Consider the following 9259-nt stretch of genomic DNA (forward strand, 5'->3'; position numbering starts at 1 on the left):
TATAGTTTTTCATAGTATTCTAATGTTAGCTTTTTTATTTTAGTTGGGTCTGTTGTGATGTTACCTGATTCATCTCTTATTCAGATTATTTGTGTCTTCTCTCTCTTTTCTTTTGTGAGTTTTGCTAGTGAATGAAAAGACAAACTTTGATCGTTCTATTCCAGCCTCTTTTCTACCACTAAATCTATATTTTTGGACTCTTCCATATTCTTTCTTCATTGTTTCCAACTATTCCAATCACCAAGTATCATTAATTCGTCTTCGTTGCATGTTTGGTTAATTTTGGACTGCAAGATTTGGTATTTGGTAAAAATCTAAATTTTTTTCCTCTTTGGCTCTAGATGTAAGAGTGTATATTTGAAAGATACGTATTAATAGGTCTTCTTTGTATTTATATGAATAATATCCTATCACTCACAACATTTATATTTCAGGATAGAACCTGAAATTTACTTTTTACTATGAATGCAACACCATTCTTCTATTTTTCAGAAGAGTGGGCTATTTGGTCTTTTTTATTTAAATAGCAGGCAGGTGTGGGCTATTTGGACTTCATGATTTCATTAACAGTCAAGTGTGGTTTGTTTGCTCTTTTTTATTTAATTAACAGTTAGGTGTGGGCTGGAAATCTATTGTTTAAACCAATTAGGATCCCATGGGTGGGCCTTTGTGATTAATAGTTGGGCCCTCACACTGCTATTGTGTGTGTGTGTGTGTGTGTGTGTGCGCGCGTGCGTGTACCGTCAAATCAGATCTGACTGGTACAGGAGGATATTGTGCCTCCTTCTCCGGCAGAGCGTCTGGTGGATTCGAACCGTGTTCCTCTGGGATTGCTGTGCAGCTTCTTGCCACTAGGCCACCAGAGCTCCCCCACACTGCTATTAAGAGTTGTTGTTGTTGTTATTGTTATGTGCGGACAGTTGTTTGCTAATAACTAATAACCCATAGCAAGCCTATGTACAGCAGCTCTGAACCCTGCCCTAATTCCAACACACCACCAATCCCATTGCCCCAGTTACTGTACCAATCCATCTCATCCAAGGTCTTCTCCTGTGCTGTCCCTCCACCCTTCTGAGCATGATGTCCTTCTCCAAGAACCAGTCTCTCCTGGCCACATGCCCAAAGTATGTGAGATGGGGCTTCAAAATCCTAGCCTCCAAGGAGAAATTTGGTTTTGCCCATTCCAAACAGATCTTTGTTTTCTTGGCAATCCATGGTATGTTCAAGACTCTTTTCCAGCACCATAATTCAAAGGCATTGGTTCATCTGCCATCCTTCGTTCTTGTCCAGCTCTCTGATGCATAGCAAGTAATTACTATGCATTTTGGTGGTCTAGATTGACATCCTTGCTTTTAGTACTCCATTAGAGGTCCCTGACAGCAGATTTTCCCAGTGCAATTTGTCTTTTGATTTCCTGATTGCTGATGTCAAGTGTTAGATAAAAAAAGAGTTGAGGGAGAGAGAGAAAGAAAGAAACTGGTCCCAAGAAATGAACAGACTTTTATTGCATAGTCTGAGATGGAAACCAAGTGATCATGAGCAGAGAAGGTCGAAATGGCACAAGGGTAGTCCAGGGCAGTTTATTTTTATAGAAGAGTTGGGGGAACGAGGAAATATGGTATTTTTCTCTGAATTTGGAGCTGTTAATTAACCTGGGTTTGGGCTTTTGTGATGAGGCCCAGAGTCTTATCAGTTTCCATTGTCTGGTTTGGTCTTTGGTCTGGTTTCTGGTCTGGTGTTTGCTTTGGTCTCTGCTCTGGTGGCTTCAGATGTTATCAGCTTTCTCAAGGAATGATCAGGCCTGGGCGCAATTGCTATATTCTTCCTCCATTCCAGAACCTAAAGGAATATAATGATTAATGACAAAGTTATCTCTACCTACTTCCTGTTGGAGCTGGAGAAGAGAATTGAGAGTACCATGGACTGCTAGGAAAACAAACAGATTCATCCTGGAAAGGGTCAAACCAGGCACCTTCTTGGAGGCAAGGATTCTGAGGCTTCATCTATCATACTTTGGACATGTTGTAAAGAGGGACCGGTCCTTGGAGAGGGACATCATGCTTGGTAGGGTGGAGGGACAGCGCAGGGGAGGAAGGCCCTCTATAAGGTGGATTGATTCAATGACTGGGGTAATCGGGATGGGTGGGTCGGAGACAGTGCGATTGGTACAGGACAGAGCAGAGTTTAGGGCTGTTGTACATAGGGTTGCTATGAGTTGCAAGTGACTTGATGGCACATAACAACAACTTCCTGTTGAACGGTCAACACTGGGGGGGCTGGTGTTGGTTGCCTATAAATTCTAAAGGATGTACATCATTTTCATGTGTTCTTGGGCAGTTGCTAGGGAGATGGTGGTGAGGCAGTTTACTAAAAATTTCTGAAAGATCTTTATAAAAACATAGAAACCAGACCCCCCTTTCAGACCATGCAATAAAGACCTGTTCATTTTTGGGGGACCACTTTGTTAGGTCTTTGCACAGGACGTAAGGCCAAGGACTCATACTCTGTGTGTATGACCTAGGCAGCCTATACTGTAGTTTTCGTAAACAGAGTGTGGAAAGCAGCAACTTACTTCCTATTTCCTTAGTTCTTATCCAGGCAACACCTCATTCACCATTCTTTCTGAGCCCCTTTGAGCTGATGTACAGCCAACCATTTCTGCTGAACCATAACCAAACCACTAGGTAGGTAAAAATGTTTGTCTGGTAGCCAACTTGGGTGTTATGAATTTTACATGACCAATATGGGCATCATCCATATTTCATATGTGTTCACTACCCAAAAATGCTATATTTTAATAACTGCAATACTCTTAATTGGCTCGACAGTATGGCTTGGTTTCACTTGATAAAATTAATATGATTTAAAAATATAGATACATATATGTATACATGCACATAACTACACTTTTTTTTTTACAGAGTGTGTCATCTTTTATTGGACAGAGTTCTCAATCTAGGATACAGGGCTGTTAAAGAAGGGAAGGGCGCCAGGGCAAAGGCACCCGGCCAGGAATGCAGACGGCGCCTCTTAGTAACCGTTCATGTTTGAGCTCCTTGTAAGAAAGGCAGTAGCTGAACACCACGTAAGCTGTCAGCACCATGGACAGCCCAGCGATGCCCCCCTTCTTCACGTTGACGTACTTGTTGTAGTACCGGTAGTAGCCTCGCTGGAACGCTCCTGCGATGCCACTCGGGGTGAAGCCCCACATCAGTATCCAACTGGGCAGCTCCCCCAGTTTTACATCCAAGAGCTTCCTCTCCTTCAGTGGTACGACGGAGGCCATCTTGGAGTCCTATAACTACACTTTTTAAATCATAGAAGAATAATACTTTTCAAAGTAAAGAAATAAAAGCAAATATTAAATTTACTTTACTGTGGGCTAAGAGAACCTGCACAGTTTGGCAGATTTTACAGATAGAAATGGGAGCAAAACTGAAAGAAAGCTTAGACAGGGTTTCTGACCATCTTTGAGTCCATTGGCAAAAATTGTCAGAACCTTGAAGGATATTAAGATGAAAAGTCCCATCTTTAGGCTATTGAGAATTGTTATCTATCTGATATTGTGGCAATGCTTGGTTACAGTAAAAGATTAGTTTCTTGTGGTGGAGGTCCTCAGCCAGGCCCATGTTTGAAAGAGTTGAAAGGAGGTAGCCCAAAGGGCTGTCCTTTGGGGGTTTAGACATTTGACTACCCATTGTGTTCAGGTCCATGGGTGAGGGAAGCTGAGATTTCAGAGCTTCCTCTGAAAGCTGGAAGCCTCAGATTCTGGGAAAGTTTAAGAGATGCCATGGGCATTTCTATCTCAATCAATAGCCTGGAAGCACCTGGCACTTGGATGGGCTCTTGACACAGGCCTGTGGCTTTTGGAAATATTGGATATATGCGCAGACAAGAGTCCAGTGCGGACAGACCTGAATCCCAAGAAAGTTCAAAATGCCTGGAGGCAAAAATGCCTGAGGATTGTTCTGAACAGTGCCTGGGAAACTTTATGAGCAAATGGGCCTTTCTGATGGGGAAAAGTTTTTCTGAGTCAGAAAAGAAGTCTGAGAGTGCAGAGGCAGAAATCAGGAGAACAGGAAGAGGCAGAAGTCATAAGATTAAAGGTAAAGTTCTGGATGGGAAGAGGCACCAGATAACTCCCAGCAAGGACTCTTCCAGAATAGAAGTAGTAGTGGACTGGAAGAATGAGTAGTTCAGGGGAAATGGACAGTACTGACAACTGGACATAAACACAAAATGGATGGAAATAGATAACAGAGGGTATGTCCCCTCAGTCCATGCAGGTGTCCCTCTGGCCGTGCCCCTTGAGGGGTAAAAGTGTGTCTTAGCAATAGGCGTACCCATATCAATCCCAGACGCAGTGGGTGTCTCTAGAGGATCCCCCAAACTGCCTCTAAGCCATATGACAACACCACAGAACTGCGGATGGGGACCCAGTCATATTCTGTGGCTTCAGAGTAGTGTCAGCCATGGAGCCTTTCACAAGCACTCAAAGCATTCAATTAGCAAGCACACACACAAAACAGGAGGAGAGAAATGGGACTGTTTTTGTTACATTACCAGTCGACGTCTTGACACTCTGTGAGCTGGTAGGTGAGAGAGAGAGAGAAAGAGAGGTGCCACACTCGCCCCAAAAAAGGGCAGGGGTGCAACATGCCTTAATTCCTCTCCCAGGTTTTGCACACAAGAATGTTAGGTCTTTGCACCGGATGTAAGGCCAAGGACTCAAGGAAGGGACCAGAGAAAGAAAGAAAACTAAAGAAGTTTTATTAAGGGGGCTCCTGGGCAGGATTCTCTGGTCTGGAGAAAGAGAGACTGGTAGGGAGACAGACCAAGGAATACCACACCCTATGGTGGATTAGAGCAGGTGTTTTATAGTAAGAGTCTTTAGGGAGGGAAGGGAGGGACATTCCATTGTGCTCTAGCCAGGTGGGTGGTCTTCTATGGACGGAAGGGAAGGACACTCTATGGAAGTTGAGGTGGTTCACTCCCTTTGTTGACATGTTGATATTCCTTGAATCCTTTGTTCTCCCTCTGACCTTGGTCTGGGCTTGACACAGTTTCTTTCTTTCTCTCTCTCACCCTCAACTCTTTTGTTTTAAATCTAACATATGGTCTCCTGACTGGGAATAGACCTACCTGGGAAGAATGCCCAGTCATGGGCTGAAATCTCTTTTCCACTTCTCCACAACTAGCCAAAAAGGAGAGAAAGTTGACCCACTGAGCTTGCTAACAGTCGTGAATCAGAGCTTAGCTGCCATCACAGAAGAGCAGCTCTCACAGCCTTATTGCTACGGAAGTGGAGCTAGGGCCTGCCCAAGTTCTTTATTGGTCTGGCTCATACCCTCCGAAATAAGCCAAACTCTCCATCTCTGCCTTGTCCTTCTTTTCTCTCTGTCTTGTCCTACTTTCCTACTGGTCCCAAAAGTCAGAGTCTATTTGCCATTTGCATCCCACAACATCCAGCATGGCCTCAATTCTCAACCACCTAAAGCCGTCCTGCCAAGGAAAGAGCTCATGATTACTCACTGAGGCACCCAGGGACTGATCAACTCTGCTTTCCCTTTCACTCCTCCCAGGCCCTAGAGGCCCATTCCTGACACCCAATGAGAGGACGCTTTCTTGGCTGTCAGAAGGATCTATCTGTTTGGCAAATTTTTGGCAGTCAGAGATATATGATTCTGCCAAATTCCACATGGCCCAGCTCTATTTTGCCTCAGTATAGTGACAGAACCTGTCCTGGGGACAGCCTTTGTTCTGCATCCTCTAAAACGTGTGCACCTTTGGCATTATGCCTAATCTTACTTCTCTAAAACTTGTACACCTTTGGCATTACACCTAATTTGCCTCCTCTAAAATTTGCGCACCTTCGGCATTATGCCTAATTTAAAGCAATCTCAAATTTGTACCCTAAATTTGCCTCATTCTATCCATGTCATTTAAAACATACATACTGAAATGGAAAATAGTAAGAGGTTTCCTATACTCAAACTTTCTTTGCTTTCCACTTTCACATCTTTCTTACCTCCTTAGAGTCTGTTCTGATTCCATTTTAAGATTCTTTTAAAACTCTGCAAAATTGGCTGTCTTTCCTCTATGAACCTGTCCCTCTCTCTCTCTGGCCTAAGACGTGCTGGATTTCCCTGATTCTTTTCACTCTTCCATGGGCTTGATCTGCTTCCTGACATCTCCTCTTTGAACTGCCTTATTTAAACTGTCCTTGAGGTCACCCTTTCCGGGGGCTTTCTGCCTCTTGCCATTGCTGGTCTTCTGAACAAAACCAGACCAGTTTGGGGTAAGTGATGGTGGTTATCCTCTCTCAGGTCCCCTGCTCTCTTCGGACTTTAAAAGTCGTAGTGCTAGGCCAGGAAAATCCCTTGGCTACCGGGGGGGCCAGTCTCTCCTGATGCTGGAGAGGCCCACATCGTGAGCAGACCTTCCTCTTGTTAGGACAGAAAGTAATCAAGGAACGCCTTATTCCCTTGGCGAGAAGAGTGTGTGTGTGTGTGTGTGTGTGTGTGTGTGTGTGTGTGTGTGGTTCTTCCCCTCCCCCTCCTCCCTTTCTCTCCCCACTACTTGTGCCTCAACAATCATGAGAGTGCACCAATCCTGCCCTTTTCAGTACACTCCACTGGGGTGTCTTCTCTGTTCTCTTGTTGCTCTCTTATTGTAATAACATGGAAGAGCCACAATGTCAGTTAAATAATTGGTTTCTATAGTCCTGAAATGGGACACTCAAGTTCAACACTCTCAGAGACTTTGATAATTTCTACTAATGCAATGGCAAATGGTCAAAAAAATCCCCTACATTCAGGCCTTTGCTCTCCACTCTCTATCCTTTTCTCTGTCTAAACTGTCATACTTAGCAAATTCTTTTAACTCTTTCTAAGCTTTCTCCACTTCCCAATCACAACTTCCTCACCTTTGATCTCACTGATCTCTCAGCACCTCCTACTGTTCCTGCTCTCCCACCACTGCCTGACACAAATGTAACCTCACCACAGGAGGGCCTTTCTCCATTAACCTCTGACTCAAAGCCCCCCACCCCATTCTAGTACATTACCCTCTATCAAAATTCAGCCAACTAGTCCTTAGAAATATAAAATCCGTCCAGCAACAAAAAAACCCACACCTTCTTTCACTTTCTTTCTTTTCTTTTTTTTTTCAAATGAGTTGGTTTAATTCCAGGTGGTACAGAATTCTGGGCATAATGAAGAATGAAGATTCTGACAGGATTCTGGATTCCATTTACTTTGACTGCACAGACAGCTAAGATCGGAATGGCTGAATGAGAACTGGAGATGGGCCATCATAAGGTTTCTTCTTCACTGTTTCACAAAGTTTCCTCTTAAATGTACAACAGGCTCCAAGACAACACTTCATTTTAACTACAGGTGGTAAAAGATGTTACAGCAGAGAATCCAGATGCTTTAAAAAAGAACGGAAGTAAAGGTTCATCATTGCCTCAGTCTTATTTTTTGCCAGATTTCTTAATTCCACCCGTGGCCAGGGGACCTTTGCCCGCGGCCTTCGCTTTTAGCTCCTCGAGTTTCTTCTGTTCTTCTTTTTGTTTCTGCTTGAAAGCCTTATCTTCCTCGTCCATCTATCTCCTTGGTCTGCTTCTTGGGCTGTTTCAGGGGCTTCTTCTTACCACCTTCTCGGCCAGACATGGCGCCGGCCGCCCCTTCCCCAGACCTCACCTTCTTTCACTTTCTTAAAAATCCATTTTTAATCTTTTCAAGGTAAATTCTAAAACACAGTAATGTAAAAAAAAAAAAGTCTTAAATATTATCATTTCTTCTGGTTTTCTAATACACTATCTGTACTGATAAGCTAATGCTTCCTCTCAATAAAAAAATAATTTTAAATGGTTTTTTACTTTTATTAAAACAGGTTTAAGAATTTTGTTTTGTTTCCTTTTTCCATAAAGTATTTTCTACCCACCTTAGATTTTCAGCTAGAGTTCAGAACTGACCAATTTTTCCAAATTTATTTATTTATTTTTAAGTTTTATTCTTTTTTGTGTGTACCGTCAAATCAGATCTGCCTGGTACAGGAGGAAATTGTCCATATTTCTCCAACAAAGTATCTGGTGGATTTGAACCGCACACCTCTGGGACTGCAGTACAGCTTCTTGGCACTAGGCCACCAGAGCTCGCCCCCAAATTTATATTTTAAGTTTAATATAGCAATAGTTTAAAGCTCCTGTATTCTATATAATTTAAATTATCAGTTAAAATAAAGAACTAGACTTAAAAACATAGCTGCTAGAAATTATGAACAAACTTGGCTCATGAAAATAAATTATATTCAGGCAGACTCAGTAAATTACTCTAAATTAGCACAAATAATACAAAATAATGTAACTTTTAAAATTCATTAACTTAGACCCTACGTCTTCTAAAGAAAAAATAGTAATAAATTCTTATTTTATCAATTATTCTTCCCCTGCTATTAAAAAAACAAACACACAAATCAAACATAAAAAAACCCTCCTTTAATTCAAACTAATTATTAGCTGTTGCTATTTTAGAATTCTATCATTGGTGTTCAATGCTTCAAACCTATTTTTAAAATGATCATAAAATTCTGATGGAATTAACTCAAGATCATATCTTGGTTCTTTTTACTTATTTTTTTTAATTTTCTTTGGCCTCAATTTGAACTTACTTGCATATGAGTAATCGATGATCTGATCCACAGTCTGTCCCTGGCCTATTTTGACTACTGATATTGAGCTTCTCCAACTATTTCATCCATCTATGATAGAAGACCAGATGAGTTGTGGGATGATATCAAGGAAATCACCCATGAAGAAAGCAAAAGGTCATTACAAAAACAGAGGAGAAAGAAAAAAACCAAAATGGATGTCAGAAGAGATTCTAAAGATTGCACTGGAACGTTGGGAAGCCAAATCTAAAGGAAAACATGTTGAAGTAAAAGAGCTGAACAGATGGTTTCAAAAAGCAGCTTGAGAAGATAGAGCAAAGTTTTATGATGAAATGTGCAGAGAGCTGAAATTGGAGAATAAAAAGAGAAGAATTCATTTTGCATTTCTCAAGTTGAAAGAAATGAAAACCAAATTTAGGCCTTCTGTCACAATGTTGAAAGATGCTATGGGCAAATGTATTGAAAGACCCAGAAAACATCAAAGGAAGATGGAAGGAATATTCAAAGTTGCTGTATCAGAAATAATTGATTGACATTGAAAAATTTCAGCAGGTACCTGTGGGAAGCCACCTATCAAATTTAATAT

The 9259-nt window shown here is 41.8% G+C and overlaps 1 pseudogene; it reads right to left on the minus strand.

The window, feature by feature from the left end:
• Positions 1-2971: 2971 nt before the first annotated feature.
• Positions 2972-3286, minus strand: LOC102853680 (annotated as a pseudogene).
• Between the last annotated feature and the right edge of the window lie 5973 nt (positions 3287-9259).

This window comes from Elephantulus edwardii, unplaced genomic scaffold (genome assembly GCF_000299155.1).
Source record: "Elephantulus edwardii isolate Elephantulus edwardi_28Jun2011 unplaced genomic scaffold, EleEdw1.0 scaffold00028, whole genome shotgun sequence".
In the NCBI taxonomy this organism is placed as follows: Eukaryota; Metazoa; Chordata; class Mammalia; order Macroscelidea; family Macroscelididae; genus Elephantulus; species Elephantulus edwardii.